At 42.3% G+C, this 21,993-nt stretch overlaps 1 protein-coding gene across 3 annotated transcripts in view; it reads right to left on the bottom strand.

Annotated features, from left to right (window-relative positions):
* The window catches only part of LOC126076535 (uncharacterized), a 52,826-nt gene extending 40,125 nt beyond the window's left edge, over window positions 1-12,701 (bottom strand). For 2 of the 3 annotated variants that reach the window (XM_049885137.1, XM_049885138.1), the window contains exons 1-2: window positions 12,522-12,694; window positions 4,866-5,022 (exon numbers count right to left, since the gene is read on the bottom strand). The gene's annotated coding sequence lies outside the window, so the exon portion shown is untranslated. Of the gene's footprint in view, window positions 1-4,865; window positions 5,023-12,521 lie in introns of all 3 variants that reach the window. The other variant, XR_007517480.1, reaches the window with a different exon arrangement.
* Window positions 12,702-21,993: the final 9,292 nt, after the last annotated feature.

The following is a 21,993-nucleotide window of genomic DNA, read 5'->3' as shown; positions in this document are numbered from 1 at the left end:
TATGGGGTTACCGTGAGTTGGAATCAACTTGACGGTAATAGGTTTGGTATATACACATACACGTACTCTGTCTCTCTCTCTCTATATATGTACATACATCTATTGGTTCTGTTTCTCTGGGGAATTCTGACTAATACAAGAACCATAGGTAGTTATTAAGCTGTAAATTTAAGCGTAAATAAAAGTGCAGCAAAATATTGATACTATAGAGTGGGAGTGTGGTATTAACTTTCAGTCCTTAACCAAAGATCTCTGGTGACTTATCTTTATCTTGTTTCGTTCAGATCTTCTTTTTTCATCAGCCTGATGTATGCAAACTGCTTGACATCTTCTACGACCCATGTCATAAAAGCTAGCATTTTCAGAGCAGAGTCTATGTCTTGTAATCCTCAAAACAGTCTTAAGAGGTAGGTATTAACAACCCCATTTGTAGATGAAGAAACTGAGGCTCAGAGAGTTTGACTTGATTCAGGTCCCATAGGAGTAAGCAGCTCATTCTCTGTGCTCAAGTGGAGGCCTCCTTATATCAAGACTTGTGTTCTTTTGCAGAGAATTTTCAGGATTTTCCTTATAAGTGCCAAGTCTTTACCAACTCTATCTCTAAAACTAGCCGCTACTCTTCCTTAGAGCCTGCTGTGCAGATTCATAAAATGATAGAACTTTGGCGCCTACTCTGAAAAATTACCCCAGAGCAGGCTTCCCAGTCTCAGAGACAGAGATTTACTGTACTTCTCTGTCCTCCTGCAATAGTGAGGGCAATTTTAAAGTCAACTGTAAACTTTTCAGCAGGAAAAAGAGCTGCTTTATGGCTATATGTGGCTTCAAATAAGACTCTGGCAACTCAAAACTGACACTATATGCTACTTTCTGTAACTACAGTGTTGCTAGTTGTAAAAAGGAGGCTTCTCTGATGTAATTTGTTCCTAGTTTCCTCTGACTAGGCAGGCCACCTAAGATCCTTGTCTTAAATGTAGTTGCGGGGCCCTCAGGGGCTCACATGGTTAAGTCCTTGACTACTAACCAAAAGGTTGACAGTTCGAACCCAACTGGAGGCACCTAGGAAGAAAGGCCTAGTGATCTGCTTCCAATAGGTCACCAACTGAAAACTCTATGGAATTGCAGTGCCACTCTGTAACACAGGGGATTGCCACGAGTGGGAATCAACTAGATCATAATCGGCTTACGTGTCGTTCATAGGGGCCCTGCTGAAGCAACTTTGAAAATTTTAGATTGAACCAGATAAAATTGCTGTTTTTATAGGCTGATGATCAAATATCAGCAATGGATCAAACTAATAAATACTTTTCCCTCATGTGGTAGCTTACGGGACCCCAGGAGTCTCATGCTGCACTCTTATTGCCCCGAGTCCCTAACTTCCTATCAACTACCCTGTCAGTGTCCCAGCTCTGGACAGAGACAGAAGCCTTGAAGAGAAGTCCACAAAAGAGATGAAACAGAGAAATAGAAAGAGAGCCACAAAAGCCAGAGGAATAAAAATTTTAAGAGGAGGAATGTACAACAGTGGCAAAAGCAGCAAAGAGGCCTAACAGGAACTAAAAGGTTGTCACGGGGTCTGGCAACTAGACATAACCTTCATGAGATCAGTTTCAGTGGGCTGAGGATTAAATGGGAGGTGTTAAAGGGGAGAGTGAGTGGAGTCAACTCCTTTGAGATGTTTAGATAAGAAAGTGATGAAAGAACAATGATGAATCTAAGAAATATCTCACAACATGGATGAATCTGGAGGCATTATGTTGAGCAGAGTCAATCATAAAAGAACAAGTATTATATGAGGCCATATTAAAAAAAAAAAAGAAAAGATTTACACACACACACAAAATCTTTGATGGTTACGAGGGAGGAGAGGGGTTGGGAGCGGAAATCACTGACTAGATAGTAGGCAAGTGTTAACTTTGGTGAAAGGAAAGACGGCACACAATGTAGGGGAAGTCAGCACAACTTGACCAAGGCAAAGACATAGAAGCTTCCTGGACACATCCAAACACCTTGAGGGACCGAATTATTGAGGCAGAAGGCTGGTGACCATGCTGTTGGGGGACATCTAAGTCAACTGGCATAACATAGTTCATATAGGAAATATTTTACATCCTACTTTGGCGAGTAGTGTCTGGGTCTTAAAAGTTTTCGAGCAGCCATCTAAAATACATGTATTGGCCCCATCCCATCCAGAGCAAAGGAGAATGAAGAAAACTAGAGACACAAGGAAAATATTAGTCCAAAGGACTAATGGACCATATGAATCACAGCCTCCACCAGCCTGAGCCCAAAAGAATTGGATGGTGGCTACCACCTCTGACTGCTCTGACAGGGATCACAATAGAGGGTCCCGGACAGAGCAGGGGGAAAATGCAGAACAAAATTCAAATTCACAAAGACCAGACTTACCAGTTTGACGGAGATTGGAGGAACCCCCGAGACTATGGCCCCTGGATACCCTGCGTGATGGTTTAAATTTGTATGTCAACTTGGCTAGGCCATGGTTCTCAGTGGTTTGGCAGTTATGATGTAGTTTGGCACCTTTTTAATGATGTAATCACCTCCATAATGAGATCTGATATAACGTGATCACCTCCATGATGAAATCTGCTGTGAGCAACCAATCAGTTGAAAGCGAGTTTCCTTGGGGATGTGGTCTGCATCCAATACAGGTGGACTTTCCGCAAGGCTCACTGGCTTTTGCCTGCTCTGGATCCTGCAGCTGGCTCCTGTTCATCTGACCTCTGGTTCTTGGGACTTGAGTTAGCAGCTTACCCGTCATCTTACCTGCCGATCTTGGGATTTGTCTGCCTCTACAGTCTGTGATCCAGACGCCTGATATATGACATTCCAACCCTGGATTCACCAGCACCTGCAACTACATGAGCCAGGAGAGGCATCCAGCCTGACCCACGAACTTGGGACTTTTCAGCCTCTGCAACTGTGAGAGCCATTTCCTTTATGTAAATCTCTCTCTATATGTATTTATATGCTACACAGGTTTTGCTTCTCTAAAGAACCCAGCCTAAGACACCCTGATAACTCGGAACTGAAGCCACTCCCAAAGTCCGCCTTTCAGCCAAAGATTAGCCAGGCCTATAAAACTAACAGTAACACGTGAGGAATGTGCTTCTTTGTTCAATGTAGTATACAAGAGCAAATAGGCAACACCTGTCCAAAAGCAAAGATGAGAAGGCAGAAATGGGCAGGGAGAGTGGACGAATGGATACAGGGAACCCGTGTGTATAGTGGGAGAGTGCTGACACACTGCAGGGATTGCAGCTGCTATCACAAAACAATTCATGTATAAATTTTTGAATGAGAAACTAATTTGCGCTGTAAACTTTCATCTAAAGCACAATAAAATTTAAAAAACAAAGGAAGCGGAGATTAGATAAAATCTAATTAGATAATTATCTAACAATTATCTAATTAGATAAATATTATTATCTAATTATTATTAATATTATTATCTAATTAGATAAATATTATCTAATTAGATTAGATAATTATTGTCATTTCTAACATTTATTGAGCTCTTATTACGTGTCAAGCGCCTGCCTAAATATTTAATATGGATTAACTCATTTTATGGAGCCCTGGCGGTGCAGTGGTTAAGAGTTCAGCTACTACCATAAAGGCCGGCAGTTCGAATTCACCAGCTGATCCTTGGAAACCACATGGGGCAGTTCTACTCTGTCCTGTAGGGTCTCTATGAGTTTGAATCGACAGCAAAGAAGACTAATTAAGGGATTTTTTTTTTTTTTTTTAGGGAAAAGAGATTTCTTAATGCACAGTAATATTGTTTGCATTTTATTTATAATGACAAAGAATTAGAAGCACCTAAACATATGAGCATAACAGCAGAAAAGTGGTTAAGTACATGTTGATACTTCCACACCATATCATATAGTACAGCTACTAAGATTATGTTTATGAAGTGTGCAACATGGGAGGGAAGAAAGCTTGAGATTTAGCACTAGGTTCACAATGCAAGAGACAAAGAGACTTGAGTATCATTATAGCCTCAGGGGAGGAAGCCATCAGAGAAGGAGAGGATGAAGAGAGAAAGCACATTTCAGACAGAGAAAGGTCTGGTGGGAGGGGATGAATTCAAGGCAACAGGGGAGGAAGTTGGCCTTGGAGACCAGAAAGAAGAAATTAAGAAGGATCTTATGGGATGGCCTCAACTTTTTCAGTGAAACAGGAAACCAAGTTGTCAAGAAAATGAGGGGATGGGATGAGTATTGAACTTAAGAAGAGGGAAAACAAAATGGTTGTCAGAACCATGGATGAGAAGAATAGGACAGGATGTTCCCAGGGACACTTCAATAGCTTGGCATGGAGATCAGGCCCCAGCATAAAGATGCAATTGCAAGAAATAAAGTCCCTGTGTGGTGCAAACAGTTACTGTAGACCGAAAGGTTGGAGGTTCAAATCCACCTAGAGGTACCTTAGAAGAAAGGCCTGGTGATCTACTGAAAAATCAGCCATTGAAAACTCTGTGGAGCACAGTTCTACTCTGAAATACATGTGGTGGCCATGAGCTGGGATCCACTCAATGACAACTGGTTTGGACAGCAGGCCTTGGCTAGGCAAGAAATCAGGAACGTTAGACCTGGGTGACACCTCAGTCTCATCTCACCCACAACATTCAAGAAACCAAAACAAAACCATTGCCATCAAGTTGATACCAACTCATAGTGACCCTATAGGACAGAGGAGAACTGCCCAAAGTGTTTCCAAGGAGCAGCTGGTGGATTCAAACTGCTGACCTTTTGGTTATCAGCTGAGCTCTTAACCACTGTGCCACAAGGCCCCCAAAATTAAAACGATATAAAAGGTAGCGACCCGATGAGTCTGGTTACCTGTGACTTGGCAGGTCCCTCCCTCCTGAGGCTGCTGTGACCACAGAACTTCTGGAATGCCTCCATGAGGAGCAAAGGAGGCACTGAGGAGCCATAACCATCTCACCACTGTTATTCCTGACCTCGTGAGCAGTCTTCGCACAGCCTGGGTGCTTGCCTGGCAATAAAATGAAGTGAAAACACCATGTCACTGTTCTCAGCAATCGTCCAACAGTCCAGCATTCGCGGCTGCCACACCCCATTTGGCAGATGTAGGCAGGATTTTGTTAGAATGACCTTTCAGTTCAAGAGAGGAGCAAGGAAAGTTCAAGAAGAATGAAACACTCTGCACATCCCTGTTACAGAGATGGCCTGATTAGGCACTCACGAACATCCTGAGATCCAGAGATTAAAGGAGCTGAAGGTTTATGGAAAGGAAGGGGGGCTGTGGCTCAAGTCAGCCTTCCCGGACTTCTGCTTCCTGGTTTGGAGCAGGTGACGGGGGTGGTGGTGAATGCATGCTACGCGCTAGGCTCTGAATAGAGGTACTCAGTCTCAGCCTATGGGGTGGATTGCTAAATGCTTGTAGCACTCCACATGCACTGAGACAACCTACAAGCCTGGAGGTGAGGAACTGAAGGCAGTTTACAGTGCTATGACCTCCTAATTTAAAAGGAGTATTCCCATTGAGCTGCCCAACTAGCCCTTTCTCAAATCATTCTTTAGCCGGACTCTGCCAGATTTCGAGCTGACCACTATGGAAAGCACAGGTAAGCTTGGAGGACATTTGAGAGAGGGCAAGAGTAAGGAGTAGGGGGCTCTCCAGACAAGCTCCAGGAAGGGGGGCAGTCCAAAAGTGAAACTGACTATTCAGCACAACTGGACTAGAATAAAAGCTAAGTTTCCTGAACACGACCAAACACTTTGGGGACAGAAGATGGGGCTGGGCTCTGAGGACCATGGTTTCGGGGGACATCTAGGTCATCTGGTATAACAAAGGTAATTAAGAAAATCTTCTGCATCCCACTTTGGTGAGTAGTGTCTGGGGTCTTAAAAGCTTTCAAGCGGCCATTGAAGATGCATCCATTGGTCCCAACACACTTGGAGCAAAGAAAAAAAAGTGAAACTGATGATGAGTAGGAGGAAATGGGGATCGTGGGCCAAACCTAAATCCTAAGCCCTTGTTTATGAACAAGAGAAAGGGGGGAAGAGGTTCAACTACATTCCTACACCCTCACAAGGACTTGTGAAAGCAAAAGAATAAGCACTTCCAGGGTGAGGTCTTAACTTCAGGACCTCCAGGAAACAGGAAGCCCCATGTCAAGGTATTAATAAAGTGGGCAGAGAGTGAGGAAGCAATGTCCCATGGCCTCTGGGCATGAGGCTTCAGGTCTTCCAGGTGACCTCCACCATCTCAAGAACAGGCCTTTGGTTAGAGTAGGTGTTTAAGAGTACACCCCATTCCAGGCTAGCAAAAGTGGGGTCAACTGCATAGTAGCAGACCAGTCAAAAGGAGTGGAGATGGATATTCAGGAAGTTGAGGGCGCGGGTACCAGTGTGCCATGTCAGCATGAGGCACGCCCTGTGAGTGTTGGGGACACACCCAGGAAAGGCTTGTTCTGCCCCACCCATTAGAGGTGGTTAACACTAGTCAATACCACATCCTCAGGCAGACAGAATCATAGCCCTCCTCCAAGACGCAAAGAAGCAGGGGTTTTTGAAACACCAACCTGCATTAGGACTTTATTCTGTCCTCTATTACATCCCCAGGGCCTAGAAGAGCTGAGTAAATAAGTAAAAGTATTATGGATCGAATTGTGTCCCCCAAAAAGATATGTTGAAGTCCTAATCTCTGGTACCTGAGGACGTGACCTTGTTTAGAAATAAAGTCTTTGAAGATGTTACTAGTTAACGTGAGGTCATACCGGAGTAGGGTGGGTCCTAATCCAATGTGAGTGGTATTCTTATAAGAAGAGAAAAGATACAGGGATGGAGAGACACAGAGGGAAGACAGCCACGTGAAGATGGAGGTGGAGATTGAAGTGATGTGTCTACAAGCGAGGGAATGAATGCCAAGATTGCCAGCAACCCTTAGAAGCTAGGAAGAGGCAAGGGAAGATCTTCTAGAGCCTTCAGAGAGAGCACGGCCCTGTTGACACCTTGAATTCAGACTTCTAGCCTCCAGAACTGTGAGATGATAAATCTCTACTTTTTAAAAATTATCATTTTATTGCACTTTAGGTGAAGGTTTACAGAGCAAACTAGCTTCTCATTAAACAGTTAGTACACGTATTGCTTTGTGACATTGGTTACCAACCCCACAACATGTCAACACTCTTGTCTTCTCAACCTTAGATTCTCCATTATCAGCTTTCCTGTCCCCTCCTGACTTCTTGTCCTTGCCCCTGGGCTGGTGTGCCCCTTTAATCTTGTTTTGTTTTATGGGCCTGTCTAATCTTTGGCTGAAGTGTGAACCCCAGGAATAACTTCATTACTGAGCTAAAAGGGTGTCCAGGAGCCATACTCTCAGGGTTTCTCCAGTCTCTGTCAGGCCCAATTTCTATTTTTTTAAACCACCCAATTTGTGGTACTTTATTATGGCAACCTCAAGAGAACCAATACAGTAAAGAAGTAACAACCCACTTTGGTCAGAAAGAAAGGTTCTTAAGATGATGCATCTCACAGTGGCCAACTTTGCATTAAATAAAACTATGCTACACATTCTCCCAGGAGTGGACCAAGTCTCCAAGACCCAGGACTATGATAAGAGTGTGTATTCTGACAAATGGAGGGCCCAGACAATAAGCCCAGGGGTCTGTGAAGCATCTGACAAGAGGAAATCATAACCCAAATATCTACAGAAATTCCTGAGGTATCACAGTGGGGATAACAGAGCACTCAGTGACCTAGAAGGCCCAGGATTGGATTCATCAAGGGGAATTCCTTGTGAGGTAGGAGCTGTGGTGAGACTGTGAAGAGGTGATGAATACCCCCAACTCAAGAGCTCATCTCATAAGGGCACACACCCTTGAGCCACTGAAATGCTCAGGTAAATAATCTCACCTGACAGACTGAGTTAGCCTTATGGTTTATGAGGGATTAGGACCCTGAAGACATGTCACTATGCTTCTCTGTGCGTGAGATCATGATCCAGTATTAAAATATGAAGCAGTGACAATGCCAGGACATGTCCTGTATGCTGTCTTACCCCCCATAAGGCACCAACAACCCAGGAACCAAATGGACCTGCCATTTGACCAGTTGATAATATATAGGTCTCATGCCTATATATTAGGTGTGAGTAACAATATGCCAGGATGGCATGGTATATATGCAAACAATATTCCAAAACCAGGAAAGACCTCATGTCATAAGATTATTATTTTGAGTGGCTACTGCTTCTGCAACCGTGGGGAACCTTGGCAACTATCATATCTTCAGGTGTATGAAAAATTGCCACTATTGCTCAATCAAGGAACTCATTTTATCACCCTTGATGTGCAAGGCTGACCCTCTCTCAGGACACAACCTGGATTTTCTCCCCATCATTCCATCTACCTGAGGCAGTGGGAGTAAATAGAAGATGGGCTAGACTTTCAGAGAAACAAATATACACCATCACCCCAATATAAACTACAAGACATGCTTTCTACCAAAACCAGGAACAGCATACAAGAACTATCAACAGGTGAAAAGGGAGTATCCTCTACTCAGCCTTCACTGAAAGGAATCTCAAAACGGAGGGGTGAGTGTGGGGTTGTATGTGGACATTGCTTTATTAAATACTTCTTTGTCCATTTTGCCAGCAGTGGCTAGGGGATTCGTGAAGCTGGAGGAGATAACGGACTCTAGACAGACGATAAGCATTCTATAACCTCAAAGTCACCTTACTTCTAGAATGGTTTCAGCAAAACTTGATCGCCAGTGTTATGGATTGAATTGTGTCGCCAAAAAATATGTGCTATAAATTCCTCACCCTGGTGGAGTAATGGTTAAGTGCTATGGCTGCTAACCAAAAGGTCAGCAGTTCAAATCCATCAGGCTCTCCTTGGAAACTCTATGAGGCAGTTCTACTCTGTCCTATAGGGTTGCTATGAGTCGAAATTGACTCCACAGCGGTGGGGTTTTTTTTATTGTTTTTTTTTTTTTTGGATACGTACGGGTATCTTAATGAGTACATATCCGTGTAGGGTATGTCTTAAAGCAATCACTTTTGAGATATAAAAGAGCAGCAGATTAGGCACAGAAAAAAAGCAGGCAGGGAAGACTTACACTATCTGAAGAAAAAAAAAAAGCCAAACCCACTGCCGAAGAGACTGAGGCAAATCAGCCTTCAAGCTCAGAAATTCCGAAGATTGCTAGCTAGAGAAGCTGAGACAAGGATTTTCCCCCAGAGCAGACAGAAAAAGCCTCCCCCTAGAGCTGGTACCCTGAATTCAGACTTTTAACCTCCTAAACTGTGAGCGGAGCCCTGGTGGTGCAGTGATTTAGTGCTTGGCTGCTAACCAAAAGGTCGGGGGTTCTAACCCACCAGCCACTCCATGGGAGAAAAATGTGGCAGTCTGCTTCCATAAAGATTTACAGCCTTGGAAACCCTATGGGGCAGTTCTAGTCTGTCCTATAAGGTCCCTGTGAGTCCGAATTGACTCCATGGCAATGAGCTTTTTAAACGGTGAGAAAATAAATTTTTGTTTGTTAAAGCCACCCACTTGTGGTATTTCTGTTATAGCAGCAGTAGATGACTAAGACATCCAGCATCACCAAGGCAGGAGTGGTGGACCGAGATATAAACGGACTATCAGGAGGAGGTGATGGTTTTTTTGTTTGTTTGTTTCACAACCAAGAGAAGGCTAAAAGCCTTAACCTATGGAAATGGAGGGTCTGACAAGACAGGCCAACAGTCTGGAACTAGCCTGTGGCACAGACTGCCCTTTTTCCATAAGACTAAAATTGTGAGATGGGCACATGAGGCCCTGAATAAAGACTGCATTTCCCAGCCTCTGTTGCAGCTAGAAACATTCCAACCAAAGGGACATGAGTAGACGTGGCGTGCACCTTCTGGGTCAGACACTCAAATGGAATGGACTCTCCTTCCCCTTTCACTTTTCCCATTCCCGCTGGCTGGAATGCTATCCCCAGATGTGAATAAGGAAATCACTGCAGGAATGGTGGAATAACAAGATAGAAGGAGTCTTGGCTGCTGAAGTCTTCGTGAAGCGGAGCCTCCATATTAACTTGAACTTTTTACATGCAAGAAAAATAAAATTGTCTTAATTTAATTCACCATCATTCTGGGTCTATTTCAACCCAGCCAAACTTATATCCAATTTATACCTGACTCAGGCAACCAGGCAGAGACAGGTAATTTCAGAGAATTCAGAGACCATGAAATGGTGGCAGAGAAAGATGAAGGACAATATGAGTTGCAACGAATGATAAAATTGCTAAAGGGATAGCCACAACTATCAAATATTGCCCCAGACAACCAAATGTCAGGCAGGAGGGAGAAATTTCACACTGAGTGTCCTGGCCCTGAACTACTCTTGGTAATAATCTTGTTTTATCAAGATGAGCAATAACTTCTACAAGTGGCTGGGGAGCCATAAGAATGTAATTTGGTGAGCCTCACTGCATAAGGGTTGACTAGGAACACTCAAAGGACTGTGTGGCAGGGGCAGGCCCCAAAACCGTTGCTTGGTAAACACAGGTACTTGACGAAAAATACATCCACGCATTCCAACCATCTGGAGAGCTGAAAGATGAGCTACACCAGGTTGTGAATGCCTTGGCCACCACAACACTGACTGGCTGATAAACATACTAGCTAGAGATTTGCACAAAGTAGAAGACTCTGGGTTCCCAGCATGCGTTACCCTAAAAACACTATAAAGGTAGCAGGCCTGTACTTCTGGAGGATTCTTCACTCTGTGCAAACTGCTGAGATCAATGAACTTCAGGTATGCCTCCACAAGGAACAAGGACACACCAGGTAGCCTGGTCTACTCACATGACTGAAACCTTGAGCTCACATATGTCCTTTCCACATCTTGTTTGCTGGTTCAAGAAATGGGGGGGGAGAGCGAGGGAGGGAGGGAGGGAGGGAGGGAGGGAGGGAGGGAGGGAGGGAGGGAGGGAGGGAGGGAGGGAAGGAGGAAAAGAGAACAAAGGAGAAAGAGAGAAAGGGAGGGAGGGTGCAGTGTGATGAATTACTTTTGTATGGCCTTTCTTGCCATGGTTCTGTAACTTCCACCCAAGTGATTGAGTGGGACTATGCAAATAAGGTAATTGTGGCCTACCAAGGGGTTTTGTCAGTTTTGCCATCCCACTGGGCTTAAAATGAGCCATCCCAGAGGTGGGAAGAGAGGATCTCACCACCACCAAGGAAGAGCAGCTAGAAGCAGAGTATGCCCTTTAGACCTGGGATCCCTGTGCTAAGGCCCTCCTAGACCCAGGAGACAGAGAGAGAGCTTTAATACCGAAGATACCAAGACCGCAAGAAGCAGCAGCAGAGAAACGGTAGCAGCAGAGGCAGCAGAACCAGAATACTGGCAGGAGACCAGAAGGAGACAGAGTGGTAGGCTTCCCAGCCCATGGAGCAAGAAACCTGAGTGCCTTCTCGAAGGAGGTTTGCTGGTGGAATAGGGTGCCCCCGGGCACTTGGTGGAGCTAGATTTGCTGACCCACAGAGCTAGACCTGAGTGTCTTCGGTGAAGGCTTACTGGCAGAGTTGGGTGCCTCGAGGGCACTTATTGGCAGAGCTGAAAGAGCTTTGTAACACTTGCCCAAGAAGGGCAGAGGCCAGGGGCTAGAGAGAGGTATGGCTGCAGGCACAGCTAAGAGGCTGTTTTTTTTTTTAGAGGGATTTGAATATTATTTTACAAAAATTATGCTATACGTACTTTCTGCATCTTTACTTTGTCATTAAGCTATATGTCATAAAAACCTCTCCAAGTCAATAGATATAATTCTAATTCATTATTTTTAAAAACGACATAAATTCCATGGTGTTGACAGACCATACATATATTCAATAATTCCCTTTTTGATTGTTGTTCCATAAGAAACACTCTATACTCTTGTATATATACACTTACAGATTGTTGTCTCAGTTTCTAAGGGATACTCTTGTTGTTTTTAGTTTCCATTGAGTAGCCTCCAACTCATGGCAACCTTATACATAACAGAAGGTTGCCCAGTTCTGCATCATCTTCATGGTCATTAGCATGTTTGAGTCCATCGTTGTTGCTATGGTTTCAGTTCGTCTCATTGAGGGTCTCCCTTGTTTTCGTTGACCCTCTAATTTAGCAAACATAATGCGAGGCTGTCTGGATGGAAGAATTGTATCCTGAGTGCTTCTGAATCTGAATTGTAACCTAATAAACCCCATAACTGTGAGTATGGTCTGTGAGTTCTGTGTGGCCATTGCACCAAATTATTGAACTCACGGAGAAGTAGAGAGTGCTGTGGAGGGATGGTTAATGTCAGAATTGGTACAGATAGTGGAGAGAGGGGGCATGTCTGACCTCCACCTCAAGGAATTAGCCTTGGGCTATTCGGTCTTGATTTTCCTTCCGCCTTGGGAAGTTAGAGGAGGCCAGAAGCCACCCCATGACATTTTTACAGAGGGGGAGAGAAAGAGAGAGACTTCAGTTGGGATCTCCAGGTACTGCTACTTACACTGTGCATAGCACAACTCCAGGGGGCGCCATTCACACAGATTACGATATTGATGACATTTCCTGGACTTGTGTACTGTAGAGGCCCTGACCTCAGGCAAATTCAAGTGGTCACTATTATATTCCAGGTCCCAGGTCAGCAGAGGTGGTCTGCTTCGCTCAACACTGGTGAGAGTCAATGTGATCAACTTTGGATTCAGGCTGAGGAGAGAAGGAAAAGAGGTAAATAAAAAAAGAGGGTTCAAGGGGCTGAAGGCCTCTAGGAGTAGTGGGAGTGAGAGGTGGGGGAGCAGACGAACGCCACCATTTTCCTCAAAAATAATATTTAGACTTAATTCTCGTACACACAAAATCCCTGCTACATGACCTCAGGTAAATTACTTATTCTCTCCAGACTTGTTTGCTTTTCTATAAAATACCCACCTCATAGGATGGTTGTGAGGATTAAACAAGATAACCTGGGTAAAACATGTGCCAGGGCCTGGCATTTGGTCAGTGCTCAGCAAATACGAGCTTCCTCCCCTTTCCTCTCACCTGGGCTACAGATTTCCTGAGCTTATCTGCAAAGCTGTTCTGTACAAACACGGAACTACAGTCAGAGGGGCTAGAAAAGATGAGCAGGTAGGGAAGAGAATACAAGAACACAGGCATATGGAAGGTAGAGGAAAGGGGTGGTGGCTGGCCAGAGTTTCACTCAGAATTGCCGTGGTTGTTACTCTGCTACCCCTTCAAGCTACCACCCTAACACTTGCTTTCCTAAGGTTTTTAAGACCTTGTAAATTGAGCTCCACTTCTCCAATGCTTACTCTCTGCTAGGGATCAAACTTCTATCCCCACCGCCCCACTGGGGCTACTCACTGTTGAGTTGATTCCAACTCATACTGACCCTAAGACAGGGAACAGAGGGGCCCCCAAACCTGCAAATGAAGTAACAGGAAATGAGGCAGGGCGCAGAAACAAAGCCATTCCCCAGAACAATGGGGCAGAGTATGAGAAAACAGCCCACAAACTTCTTTAAAGTTGTCTTTCAGAAACAGCTGAATAAAACCAGCCCCAGGGACATGCGCAGAACATCCACCTGTGACCGCTGTGTGACCTTCCACCAGGGGCAGCGAGGGGCTGCAGTCGCAGCTGGGGAATTGAACTCAGACTGTGCAGGTGCAACACCCCATAATAAGTCATGCTACAAATCGCAGAGCCCTCCAGGACAGGAGCCATCTTAGAAAGCAGCTGTGTGCATACCATAGTTAACATATCGCTGCCTATGCCTGTGAATAAACATGAATCTTTTAAAAACCCAGGCACGTCTTTTGTTCTGTGAGACTGGGTGAGTGTAGTTTAGGCTCTCCTCTTCCCCGCTTGCAAGCCTCTTCAACAAAGCTTTGCTCGTGTGGAAAACTCTTCCTGCCTTACCTGCTCATTCTTGACCAGTGATAGGCAAGAACCTTATTCAATTCCAGTAACAACCTTACAAGACAGAGTGGGACTGCCCCACAGGGTTTCCAAGGAGCGGCTTGTGGATTCAAACTGCCAACCTTTTGGTTAGCAGGTGAGCTCTGAAACACTGTACCACCAGGGCTCCTATTGGCTCATAAAAAACCAAAAAAACAAACCTGTTGCCATTGAGTCAATCCCGACTCGTAACGACTCTATAAGACAGAGTAGAACTGCCCCATAGAGTTTCCAAGAGCACCTGGTGGATTCGAACCTCTGAACTTTTGGTTAGCAGCTGTAGCTCTTAACCACTTCACCACTAGGGTTTCTCACAGAGGAATTAAAATGGCTCTCTTTTCTGGTAGTCACCACCTTAACCGAGTAATTAAACTTATCTTCAATAACAGTGGGATACATTTCAGCATTGGTTGCACAGCCCTGTGAATATACTAAAGAATATTGTACACTTTAAATGGGTTAATTGTATGGTATGTGAGTTATAGTTCAATAAAGCTGTTAAAAAATAAATAGCGGTGGGAACAACCTGATCTTATGGGCCTCCGAATGGGATCTGACATGAAGTACGCAGCACCGCTTGGGAAGTAGTTTTCCAAAAATGTTTAATCTGCATCAAATCAAGTCTTTAGACTTCACTTCCAGTTTACAGGGAGTTCAGGGAATGGGAAAAACAATGCTAAGGGACACTACAAGAAAACTGCCAGATGAATATAAAATGTGGAATATGCCATGTCATCAAAAAAGGAAAAAAAAGATGAGGGGCTGGTCTAGACAGAAGAACCACATGAAATATGTGACCCTTGAACTGCTATCAAAATATAAAACATTACCATTGCTTCAGAAAGTTCTCTCTTGCCTGAGGTTGCCAGATTTAGAAGATGAAAGGAAGGAAGGAAAGAAAAAAAGGAAGGAAGGAAGGAGGAAGAGGGAAAGAACAATCGCACCCCAACAAAGTTGGCACTAATCCAAAAAACACAAAATAACAAATGTTGGAGAGGTTGTGGGGAGATTGGAACTCTTACACAGTGCTAGTGGGAAGGTAGAATGGAACAATCACTTTGGAAAACATTATGGTGCTTTCTTAAAAAGCTAGAAATAGAAATACCATATGATCCAGCAATCCCACTTCTAAGAATATACCTGAAATAAATAAGAGCTGTCACATGAATAGACATATGCACACCCATGTTCACTGTAGCACTATTCACAATAGCAAAAAGATGGAAATAACCTAAATGCTCATCAACAGATGAATGGATAAACAAAGTATGGTACATACGCACAATGAAATACTATGCAATGACAAAGAACAGTGATGAATTCTTGAAACACCTCATAACATGGATGAATCTGGTGGGCATTATGCTGAGTGAAATAGGTCAGTCACAAAAGGACAAATATCATACAAGACAATTATCAGAAGAACTCAAGAAAAGGTTTAAACACAGAAAAAAAGCATTCTTTGATGGTTACGAGGGTGGGGAGGGGGGAGGAAATCACAAACTAGATAGCAGACAAGGATCAACTTCAGTGAAGGAAAGGACAACACACAATACAGGGGAAGTCAGCCCAACTGTACCAAAGCAAAAGCATACAAGTTTCCTAGACACATCTAATCCCTTTGAGGGACAGAGTAGCTGGGACTGGGGCCTGGGGATCATAGTTCCAGGGGACATTTAGGTCAATTGGCATAACATAGTTTATAAAGAAAATGTTCTACCTCCCACTTTGGTGAGTAGCATCTGGGGTCTTAAAAGTTTGTGAGCGGCCATCTAAGTTACATCTATTGATGGCATCCCACTCAGAGCAAAGGAGAATTAAGAAAGCCAAAAACACAAGGAAAATACTAGCCCAAAGGACTAAAGGACCAAATGAACCAGAGATTTCACCAGCCTGAGACCTGAAGAACTTGATGGTGCCCGGCTGCCACCAATGACCACACTGACAGAGAACACAACAGAGAGTCCAGGACAGAGCAGGGGAAAAATGTAGAACAGAATTCAAATTTACATAAAAACACCAGACGTAGTCTGACGGAGACTGGAGGAACCCCTGAAACTATGGCCCCTGGACACTCTGTTAACACTGAACTGAAACCATTCCCTTCAGGCAAAGATTAGGCAGGACTATAAAACAAAAATAATACATGTGAGAAACGTGCTTCTTAGTTCAATCAGATATACCAGACCAAATGGGAAGCTCCTGTCCAAAAGCAGAATGAGAAGGCAGAAAGGGACAGGAACAAGATGAATGGATACAGGGAACCCAGGGTGGAAAGCGGGAGGGTACTGTCACATTGTGGGGATTGCAGCCAATGTGTATAAATTTTTGAATGAGAAATTAACTTTCAATTAAAGCACAATACAAAATTTTAAAAAATGGTTAAATGGGGAAAAAAAAGTTCTTTCTCATTCTCATTGCTCAGTCCAGTTTAGGACTTCTGTGACTCAGCAAACGATGACTTTTATTGAGGTGAACAGCCTCTGGAATCTTGAATCTCTTTTTTAACAAAATACATCATAGGCCACGTCAGTCTTGAAAGTGTTTCCACAAATTACTGAGTATGGTGCCTGGCACATAGTATCCATTCTGCATTTTTTCTTCAATGATCCCCTTACTCTCCTTCTCACTTATGTGATAGAAACAGGGTAATATGAGATTTTTTAAAAAAAGGAACAAAAGAAATAACAGGATGCCCAGTTAGATTTCCATTTCAGGTAAGCAATGGGCAATGTTTTTAGTACAGATATGCCCCCAAATATTGCATGACAAATGCTTATCCTAAAAAATTATTCATTGCTTTTCTGAAATTCAAATTTAACTGAGTGTCCTTTATTTTATCTGAAAACTCTATTCATATCTCTTCTCTGTAAACCTGGAACCACTGCCCTTTGGATACAACCATTGGTCTGATTTTTTTCTCACCAGAGATTAGTTTTGCCTGTTCTCCAGCTTTATATAATTGGAATTAAAATGTATGTACTCTTTGGATTTCTTTCACCAGCATAGTGTTTTTGAGGTTCATGCATGATGTGTGTGTAGCAGTGATTCACGTCATTTTATCAACTTACCACAGTTTGTTCACTTTCATATTGTTAGGACATCTGCGTTGTTTTGATGTTTTGTCTATTATAAATAAAGCTTCTATGGACATTATTCTACAAGTCTTTTTGTGGATGTATGTTTTTATTTCTCTTGAGTAAACACCTATGGATTGAGTAGCTAGGCTGCAGGATAGGTGTCCGTTTACTTTTCCAAGAAACTTCTAGACTTTTTCCAAAGTAGTTATATAATTTTACATTACCACCAAAAATACATGAAAATTCTGGTTGCTCCAAATCCTTGTCAACATTTGGTGTTATCAGTGTTTAGTTTTAGCTATCCTTGTAAGTATATATTAGCTTTTCCTAGTAGTTTTAATTTACGTTTCCTTAACGCCCTTACAACTGGACTAATAAACATGACAAATAAAGGAGAAATTGAAGTTGCCAATGATTTCATTCAACTTGGATCAATAATCAGCGCCCATGGAAGCAGCAGTCAAGAAATCAAACTATGTATGGCACTGGGCAAATCTGCTGCAAAAGACCCCTTTAAAGTTTTAAAAAGCAACGACGTGACTTTGAAGACTAGGGTGTGCCTGACCAAATCACCTCATGTGCATGCGAAAGCTGAACAATGAAAAAGGAACACAGAAGAATATTGGGAAAGAATATTGAATGGACTGCCAGAGAACAAACAAATCAGTCTTAGAAGAAATGCAACCAGAGTGTGCTTTAGAAGTGAGGATGGTGAGACTTCTGCTCACTTACTTTGGACATGTCATCAGGAAAGACCAGTCGCTAGAAAAGGATGCCATGGATGGTAAAGTGGAGAGTCGGCAAGGGTGAGGGAGGGCCTTGATGAGATGAACTGATGCTGTAGCTGAAACAATGGACTCAAATACAGCAACAATCATAAAGATAGCACAGGACAGGCAACATTCCATTGTGCTATACATAAGGCCACTATGACTTGGAGCCAACTTGACAACAACTAAAAACAATGACTAATGAGTAGTCCCTGGGTGGTGGAAACAGTTAATGCCCTCAGCTCTTAACTGAAAGGTTGGAGGTTCAAGTCCACCCAGAGGTGACTGGGAAGAAATGCCTGCGGATCTAATTCTAAAAAATCAGCCATTGAAAACCCTACTGAGCACAGTACTAGTTTGACACACATAGGGTCACCATGAATCAGAATCAACTCCATGGCAACTGGTTTGGTTTTTGGTAATGACTAATGATGTTGAGCACTTTATCATGAGCTTATTAGTGATTCATATATTTATCTTTGTGGAATGTCTATTGATACATTTTGCCCATTTAAAAAAATTGGGTTGTCTATTTACTATAGAGTTACAAGAATTCTCTATATATTTCTGGATACCAGTTCTTTGTCAGATCTGTCTTACAAAATTTTTTTTCCATGTTTTCTGTTTTCTTAATGATTTGTTTTGACATACCAGAATTTGTAATTGTTATAAAGTTTAATTTATCCTTTGGTCTTTTATGGTTATTGCTTTCCATGCCCTGCCTAAGAAATCTTTACTATACACGAGTCACAAAGATCTCGTATGTTTTCTTCTACAGTATTTATAGTTGTATGCTTAGGTCTATAATCCATCTTCGACTGATGTTTTTGTACTGTGTGAAGAAGGGATCAAGGTTTATTTTTTTCTATAGCGATACTCAGTTATTCCAGCACTATTTCTTAAAAAGACTATCTTTCCTCATTGGATTGTTTTAGCATCTTGTCAAAAATCAAATGACCACTTAAGTGTGCATCTATTTCTGGGCTCTCTATCTTATTCCAGTGATTTCCTTGTTGATCCCTATGCCAGTACCACTCAGTACAGTTTTGATAATGCAGCTTTAGAATAAGTCTTAAAGTCAGGTAGTGTAAGTTTCCCAACTTTATTCTTCTTTTCCTGTATTGCTTTGGATATCATATTGTTTTTGTTAATTGCCGTTGAGTCAGCTTCAAGTCATGGGGACCATATACATAATAGAACGAAGCGTTGCCTGGTCCTGCACCATCTTCATGATTGTTGATACATTTCATTCCACTGTTGCTGCTATTCTGTCAATCCATCTCTTTGAGGGTTTCTCTCTTTTTTGCTGGCTCTCTACCAAACGTGATGTACTTTTCTAGAAATTGGTCTTTCCTGATGACATACATGGACAAATTAAGCAAGGAGAACTCTTGTCATCCTCGCTTCTAGGAAGCATTCTGGTTGCATTTTTTCTAAGACTGATTTGTTTGTCTCCTGGTAGTTCTTGTTTGAAGTTCACGATCTGTTCAATGGATATCCTAGGTCCTCTGAATTTCCATATACATTTTAGAATCAGTTTGTCAGTTCCTATAGAAAAGCCTCGTAGAATTTTGATTGGGAAATATCCTGTAAAAGTTTTTTTGCTCAACCTATATAACCCTCCCATTCCTTCTTTCAAATTCCAATGTTCCCTTTTTTCTCATATACATCAAATCACTATTTCTGGATGTAAGGATTCCATGCTTTCGCTTCATATAACAGGAAGAACCCCATCCTAGGAGTTAGGATTTCTAATTTCTTTACCAAACTCACCTACCTGGCTCTCTACCCTGGGCTTTGCCACTGACTTACCTGTGTGACTTTGCTCTATCAGGATCTCCATTTACTTATCCATTAAGTGAAGGGATTGGACTAGATCGGTGGTGTGATCTTGTTGTATAACTTTATTTTGTTTTATTAATGTCAAAACTCCATCAAGAATCTGATGAAATCTATGAACTCTCTTCTCAAGAGAAAGCACATTCACACATAACATTTTGCAAACTATTTATTAGTGTTTACAAACTTCGTAGAGTTTTGTAAACTGAACTAGTACCTTTTTTTAAAATAAATCTTCCTGGTTCTAATACCGCTTGGAGACAGAAATAAAAAAGAAGCAACTTCCGTCCCTGCTAAGAACTTGCCTTTGAGAAGAATGGTGCTGACAGACACCCTCAGCCACTTTCTGATGATCAGGATTCTGGAAAAGTCCCTGTGGTGAGAAGATGAACAGTTCAGCCAAGAAGCCCCCATACATTTGTTTATTTGGTTCCCAGGAACCAAAGTTAATGATGAAGAATTTGGTAGACTTCTCCCCTTGGGTAATTTTTTCCCATCTTTCAATGTGTTCCACAAAATGTGATTAGCAACTTGGAATCCATCCTTCTACTGAACTTAATTGATAATGTTGTATTGAATTTAAATAGGTTGTACATAAAATTTTTAAATCTTTTTAATTGTGAATAAAAACTAAGAATTAGGAAAGTAGGAATTATATTAGAAACTCTTGACCTATAAAAAGTATAACTTTTTTAGCTCTGTGGCCAAAAATGATCTGCAGCAGAGGCAACAATTTCAGACTCATATGGAACAATTTGATTTGCATCCCTATAATCCTGAATGGAGTTTCTAATATACCACTAATAGAACCAAAGTTTGGTGAAAAGTAGCTAGTACCACACATTGAGGCCTCTTACATCTTACTCCCAGAAAGCAAAATATGTTCAGAATATCTGCGGTCACACCAAGACAGCAATAGCCAGCTTAAAGAATCTTCCACCGATCAAGATGTTACAATTTGAAAAATAAAAAGGAAATAAGCTTTGCATTTCACTGCAACAAGTCTGAGAAAAATCATGAGCCTGTAATAGAATTCCAAAGAGAAAAGAAAATAAAGTGTACTAGAATTCCAAAGAGAAAAAAACATAAAGTGTACTAAAAGACAATTTCTACTCATAAAAAGGATTATGTAGGATATATTAATGATAATAATTTTATCCTTTTTATCACCTTAGTGTTAATATTAATTATATTGCATTGGCTTCGTTGGTACATAAACAAATTATTAAATGCATTTGTTTAAAAAGATCAGAATTTATATTTAGAAGGGTAATTGGCTCATTGGCCAGGGGAGACATACCTAAAATGAATTTAGAATGACAGTTGACAAGAAAGAGAAAATAAAACGTTAGAAAGGTGTGGCATTCCATCAAGCAGTAATTAATTACTATCTGCATAGAGGTTTTCATTACCTCATCAATTCAAACCAGAAGCACAAAAGTTGTGAAAGAGATTTATGTTTAAAAAATAGGTGGATCGTTTCAAAGAAAAAAACTTTGGCTTGAAAAGACCCACCAAAATAAGGAGTTCAGTTTGTGTATCAGTTAGCTTTTGCTGCGTAACAAAACATCCTAAAACTTTGTGGCTTGTTTTCTGTGATTGTTTCTCTCCATTCTGTGGGTCAGTTGGGCAAAAGGCAGCCAGAAGTGTTTATACTTGACTAGATATGAAATGAAATCGGACGTTTGTGGGTTTAGGATGCAGGGAGAAAGAGGATGAAAAGTTCAATATTCAGTGGGCAGATGTGGCAGGAGCATGTAGGATAAAGTAAGGAAGGACAAAGCTGGCTCCAGACTAGGAAGGAGTGGCAGGAACCCAGGACAGGGAACCGCGTGCTTCCCTTGGGATGGTCTTAAAGGATCCGGAGAGGAGAGGATGCAGACAACACAGGTTCTAAAGGATGAATCCATAGGACTGGGGCTAATTGATGTAAGAAGATGATGACAGTCCTTCGGCAGACAAAGAGTCAGCCCCTTGGAATATACGACATTGTTGGGCGCTGTGGGGACACAGAGTGGTACGAGATCAAGTCCCTGCCCCCTAAAGGTTCAGTCTCTAAAGGTTCGAGCCAGAGTCTGGGAAATGGCTGCTCCTATATCCTCTCCCAGAACCCAGCAAAGAAATGACTGTTCCCGGAGCCTGGAGTTGTTCCTGCCTTGAGAAAGCGAAAGAAAGGGCAGAAAAATCAGAACAAGACAGCTGAATGGGGCGGGGGACGCATAAAGAGGGGCTTAAAAAAATGGACGTCCTTTGAGTCTCCTGTTGAGGCTTGACGTCAAATGACCAAGGAGAAAAGGAAGAGAAGTGTAAACAAGGGCGAGAGCAAAAGGAG

Source organism: Elephas maximus, chromosome 4 (assembly GCF_024166365.1).
Source record: "Elephas maximus indicus isolate mEleMax1 chromosome 4, mEleMax1 primary haplotype, whole genome shotgun sequence".
NCBI lineage: Eukaryota > Metazoa > Chordata > Mammalia > Proboscidea > Elephantidae > Elephas > Elephas maximus.
The sequence above is the reverse complement of the archived record's forward strand: the minus strand, read 5'-3'. Positions and strand labels throughout refer to the sequence as shown.